General features: G+C 53.1%; 1 protein-coding gene across 5 annotated transcripts in view; it reads left to right on the top strand.

Moving 5' to 3' along the window:
• Ntrk3 (neurotrophic receptor tyrosine kinase 3) overlaps positions 1 to 6,000 on the top strand; it is a 356,741-nt gene that overhangs the window by 577 nt on the left and 350,164 nt on the right. The window lies entirely within an intron of this gene.

Below are 6,000 nucleotides of genomic sequence, written 5' to 3'. Positions count from 1 at the left end.
CCCCCCCCCCGCCGGCTGCCTGCTCGTTTCCAGGGTGCAAATGAGGTTCTTTGCCCCCCACCAAATAGCAACAGTTTGGCCACGCTCAAGTGGAATAAAGTAGACCAGGCTGGATTCCCCAGCTGAGGCGGCGGAGGCAGCGCTTAGCTGGGAAGGAAGGTGACAGATAGGGACTGCTCACGATCCAGCCGAGATGCTTTAACTGTTTCCTTTTGGAGGCAGCAAAACATGCTGTCAAGTAAACAAGTTGGGAGCTGGCTGCTCGCGGGGAGACTTTGGCTGAGTCCAGGCCGTCATGGACGCCTGCTTCTTCCCTTTCCCTCACGCCCGACTGCCCTCTCCAGCCCCATTTTGGGCATTTCCGAGACCTCCCGCCTTTCCCCCCCTCGCGTATTTGGGCGCCTACAGATCTCTTAACTGCTCCCGATAATTCGGAGTTCCGTAGTGAAGGGAGAGGAGAGGGCGTGCGTTTTGGGGAAGGGGCTTCTAAGATCATGCAGATCCATCCATGTATTTGGAAAATTGAACTCTGGCTGCCTTTTGCCTGGTTCTGTCCCTTCTGAGTGTGACGTGCGATGGCTTGCCCTTTTCTTCCTGTTATTTTTCTTCTGTAGGATTGGTGAGGGGGAAGAGGGCAAGAGCTCAGGGCGCCTGCCCATTCTTTCTCCCACTCCTCAGTGGCCGGTGACCCCCTCCACCCTGCCCCATGGAGAAGGGGTAGATGGCACGTGTGTTGAGGCTTGTTCAGAGATCCCGCTCCCTCTTTCCTGGCAAGGCCCCTGTCCCTTGGGAACCTCCAGGAGTGGACAGGATGCTGAGAAAGATTTGCTCTGGCATGCTGACTGGGCTCTGAGGAAAGCGCCTCACAGGCAGGAGGCCTAAGGTGCTATTGCCCTGCTCACCCAGTCTCAGCCCTCCCTTTGCTTGAGCCAGGTGCGATGGGGCTGTGAAGCCTGGAGGAATTGCTGCTCTGCTCTCTGGAAAGCCCGCCAGCCCTCTTGGCTTAATGGAGACTGCTTGTGTTCTTGCAGCTGACAGTTTGAGGGAAATGGACAGCCCAGGAGATGTCCCTGACTCCTGGCCCAGGAGAAAGGCTTGACCCATATCTCAGCTCTGCTGTCCACCCCTCACCATGTTCAGTCCGGCCAGGGAAGACGAGAAAAACCGCTGGTGTGGAAGGGGAGGGCAGGGGCTGGGGAAGCAGGATGGACGCAGTGGTGTACCCTTCCCCGAAGGCCACAGCATACAGCATCCCCAAGGATGTAGGGAGGAGACTGTCAGGGAAGCTCTGACTTGGAAGTATACCCTCTGGGGGGCTGTGTGGAGAGGGTTTAGTGGCTTATTGGCCAGTCTCCGTCCTCCTGAGCTGGACCTAGGGGTGTCCAGAGGGCTGAGTAGGCCGGGGGCTGGAGTGAAGGTGCCCTAGGTGCCCACTGAGAGGCCCTGGAAGCCTGTGAGCTTCATCCAGCTGTTCTCTGCTTCCGGGACTTGTGTATCTGTCAGAAGCCAGTGGGAGGCAGGGAGGGTCACAGTCACCACGTAGGCCCTTTATAGCCATGCAGAGGTGTTCCTCCTCTGAAAACCAGGCTTGGGGAAGCAGTTTGATGGGGACAGCTGTGTCCGTCTTTCTAGGCTGCTGGAGAGCTGGGGGGGGGCTTGGGTGGCCTCTTGTCTTCTGTTGCTTTAGAGGATCCCAGGAGGGAATATAGAGGGAGAAAAAGGAGGGTGTGGGTTTGGAACCCTTCTGTGTGTGTTCCCATTCTTGTTTCAGGACTTGGGCCCTGGCAGGCCATCAGGACTCTGTCCTAAATCCACCTAAACCCCAGCATAAAAGAGCAAGGAAACTGGATTCCCACAGGAGTTGTGGGAGTGGCAGGTGGGGAAGAGCCAAAGGTCATGGGTTGGATGACCCTTCCTGACCTGTCTTCTCCCCAGAGCCCTGTTATATCTATGGCTGATATTGACCAAACTCAGGGAAGCACCCAGCTTTCTACTGTAGAGGCAGAGAGCCCAGCAAGGAGGGGAGTCACGTTCACTTTATGGAGAGCATGTTCTGATCCCTGTGTTATCCCAAGGAAATGGAGGCACCAGGGGTGAGGCAACTCTCCCTAGGCACATAGCCCAGGAGTGGAGCCTGGCTTAGGACTCTGGTGTGTTTGGCACACAATCCCAGGTCCCTCACTCCTGGGTCTGCCTGCAGGAAGGAGGACCTTGCCTTGTCCTGGCCTGGAAAGGCCTTCTTCAGATTCATGATTTCCAGAAATAGGAGGTACAGGTGCCCCCAGTGCCCATCATTTGGAAGCTCTATATCTGCCCTGGGGTACAGCTTGGGCAGATTTTGAGGAGGAAGATGCTGGTACCTCCATGGTTCAACTCCTGTTCCTCAGGAGGATCTAGCGTCCCTGCCTCAGGTGCTAAACTGATTAAGTCTGAGTTTTTAGAGGGACAAGGCTGTGGTGTTGTGGTTCAGCTTCTCAGGATAGTATGTAGAGCCTGGCTGAGGGATCAGAAGGACATCAGCTATAGGGGATAACAGCAGAAGTGTGGGTCTCATCTCCACCCCTGTTGGAGCCAAGCTGGTCCAAAGTCCCCCGACCCTCTTGACCTCTTTCTGCCTGGAAGGTCAATCCTTTTGCCATTGGAGCTCTTGATACAAGGTAGCCTTGCCTAGAAAAGGCCATACATGGCCACACCCAGCCAGATTGGACGTCACAAAGGCAGGAGGGTGGCAGCCAGGATGGTGGGCTGTCTGGGTGCCCTCTCTAGTCCAGGCCTGTGGGGCTGGGCTGGAATGGTTTGTTAGAGAAATGGCTGTTAACACAGGGGGAGAGGATGACGTCTCAGCCAGGTGTTCTTGGGCCTGGCTATGTGGGTTTGTAGGGATCATGGGTTCTTGGCTGGGATGCCAGCTTTCAGCTGGATGTAACTGAGCTGCCACAGAGTCCTGGTGTTTGACAAGCTGTCTAGTACCTTTATTTCCCCTGCTCTTCCTGAAGACTATCTCTGGCTGGCTGAAGGATCATTTGGGGCTTTGGCTGCTCTATGTAGCCTTTATTCTCTGCCTTTCTAAGGATCAAGGGGGAGACCCAGCTCTAACAATTGAGAACTGGGGTCCAGCAATGTGTAAACCAGTCCCAAGGGCATCAGAGGCTCAATCAGCAGGCTTGGTAAGTTGCTCAGAGCCCCAGGATTGGAGGTAGGCATAGACATGAGGAGTCTTTAGGATGAGCTTTGAAAGAGAAAGTGGTTACAGCCTCAGGAAAAGAGATTCTTCCGGATGAAAGCTGGGGACCCTTTACCCCAGTGTCCCTGGGGTTTCACACTGAGGCAGGGCTGTTGATCCATAGTCCCCAGCCCTGGCAAACCCAGCAAGCCAAGTCTCTGCCGTACCCCCTGGGAAGGGCGTCAGCCTTGTGCCTCCTGGAGCTTGAAAACAGAGCAGCTTGGGACAAGACCAGCACAGCCTGGCCATGGCTTTGAGAGTAGGTGGATTCTGGCCCCAAGAGGGCTGTGTTGGAGCTGGGGAGGTGCTGGGGGAGGTGCTTTGGGATCTTGCAGTGTCTTGGCTGCCCTCTGACCTGGCCGAGGTGGAATGTGGTGTGATAGGAAAGGGTGTGTGGGGTGTGTGTGGGTGGCCTCCCGTGGCTGGCCTTTGCCAGAGTGGAGATATCACCACTGTGGCCTGAGTTCCCACCTCCAGTGATACACTGAGCAGCTCTTCTGGTAGTCATAGGCTCCACGTCCAGCCTCTCCTTGGAGCCTCCAGGTGGCCCATGGCAGACCAGAAGTAGGAAAAGCAATGGGACACAGGAAGTATATCCTTGAGCTGTCTGAGAGGGGTGCAGCCTTTCCCAGCCTGTACGTTCAGCTACTAACGGAGGCCATGGTGGGGCAGAGTGTCCCTTTCAACTTGGACATCTGCCATCCAGGGCCTAAGGAACATCCCTCAGGAGGCTCAGCCAGGCCACTTCTAAGGGTCCCTTCTTTGGGATTGTGGTGACCCTTATTATACTACCAAAAAGAGGTCACAGGGTACTCCCTCACTGGCGAGGGGCCACTGGCCATTTCCTTCTGCTTTTCCTTCCCTCCTCTAGAGAACTAAGGCCACCCAGAATTTGTGACACATGATACAATTTGGAGTGAACTGCTCAGACCAAATGCTACACTTAGGAATGTTTCAGGGCCTGCAGCTTCTCATAGACCTGACACAGAATTCCATGGCCCTGCAATCTGTTCCATGAGTCCAGAGGCAGGAAGAGATGTCCCCTGCATGGTTTTTAACCCTTGCCAGAGCAAAGGTTGCTACTGAGTATGAGAATAAAACATGAGAGCTGCTATTTCCAAGGATTCTTGCCTAGAAAAGGGAGTATTTAATATTTAATGCATGGATTGAAGATAGCTAAGCATATAATTTAATAAATATGAGTGTTTGGGGGTTGCAAGATAAATTTTTTATTGATAGATCATGTGTAATCAAAGCCGCATGGTGCCCTCTGTTCTTGTGTTTGGAAAGCTTTGTGCTTGAGAGGGAGATGGGTGGGAACAGGGGTGGGAGCCTGAAGGCCAGGGCTCTCCTTCTTGCTGCTGCCCCAAGGAGGATTTGGTGAATTGGGTGGTGGGTAGGAGGGATCAGACTAGACTGGACAGGTAGGGGATCTCGGCTCCCCATCAGGATTCCCAAGGTCTACAAATGCCCTCCCTGAAAACCCTCCCGATCTGCTCTCAAATGATAGCCATCTGGTAACCTGCCTTTTGTCCTTGTGTTGCAAATTCTTTATCTCCATGGATACCTCCACCATTCAATTCTATCAGAGTCCCAGTTTATGGTTATTGAGTTTGTTTTTGCAAGAGCTACTTGAAGTGCATAAGCAGAGCTTATTAGGCCCATTTTACAGATTCACTAAACAAAATTAGGCTTACTGGGAAGTGAAGTATGAGCATTTTTACTCAGAAAGTTATTTTTCTTCTAAAGGACAGCATTACAGGAAGAACCCATCTCAGAGGGGCTCGTGGAGAGTGGCTAAGTGTCTTGGCAACTGGGTGAAGAGTAGCCCAGATGGAGGCTGGCAGTCAACTCTATCTGTTGGTTACTAACCAAACCATCAGCTCAAGTTATTGGCCATTCCTAATCCCTGCTTGCCTCCACTTTGAGAAATGGAAATGCTCCCAGTGTCCAGGCCCATTGCAGGTCCTTTCTGGTGGGTTGGGCCATCAGCAGTAAGGATTCCAGTGAAGCCCAGTGCAGAGCTCAGTGTCCAAGGGAGTTCTTAGAACTCTCAAGGATAGTCTCCAAGCTTCTGCTATCTTTAGGTGCAGGGCTCACAGAGATTCAGAGCTGAAGACACTACAGCAAGCATGTTCTTTATTCCCCTTCAGGGTCCTGAGGCTTGAAAGGGTCAGGACTCAGTGGGGTGCCCAGAGACTCCTCTTACCAGGCACACTCCCAGTGCTGGGGTGGCCTCCTGCTCCATCCTGGTTCCTGTTTGGGGCACTTTGTCAAAGCCAGAACTTCCCCCATGACTGTGTCTCCCTCTGGGGTGATGTTTGCAAATTCAGGGTTCCCAGAGGCAGCAACTGTGTAAGGCTGGCAGCCATGGGGCGCCTCCCAGCCAGTAGCCCACGCCAGTTAGAAAGGAAGACAATAATGGTTTCTGCTGAGCTATTTGCATATGGGGCTGGCAAATCTGGGGGTTTAAACAGGTTTGCAAGCCAGGGAGCCTGTCCTTCCTTGCCTCTGTCCCTGCTCCCCCTGCCTGTCTTGTCCCATTGAAAGTATCTTGGTGATGGAATACTCTTGATTCCTTCCCCAGACAGACATTGTCAAGTCTGGAGACTCTAGCAGCTTCTCTGTTTCTACAACCAGTTTTCCAGCTGCTTCTCCTGGCCATGGGCCTCCATTCCCTTATCTTTAAGATAAGGGTAATATAACAACTACTTTATACATCAGTCTGTTGAAATTTGGCATCCAATGTCATTCCTGGCACAGAGAAGGCTGTCAAT

This window comes from Fukomys damarensis, unplaced genomic scaffold (assembly GCF_012274545.1).
Source record: "Fukomys damarensis isolate Sample0158 unplaced genomic scaffold, DMR_v1.0_HiC HiC_scaffold_7, whole genome shotgun sequence".
NCBI classification, from domain to species: Eukaryota; Metazoa; Chordata; class Mammalia; order Rodentia; family Bathyergidae; genus Fukomys; species Fukomys damarensis.
The sequence above is the reverse complement of the archived record's forward strand: the minus strand, read 5'-3'. Positions and strand labels throughout refer to the sequence as shown.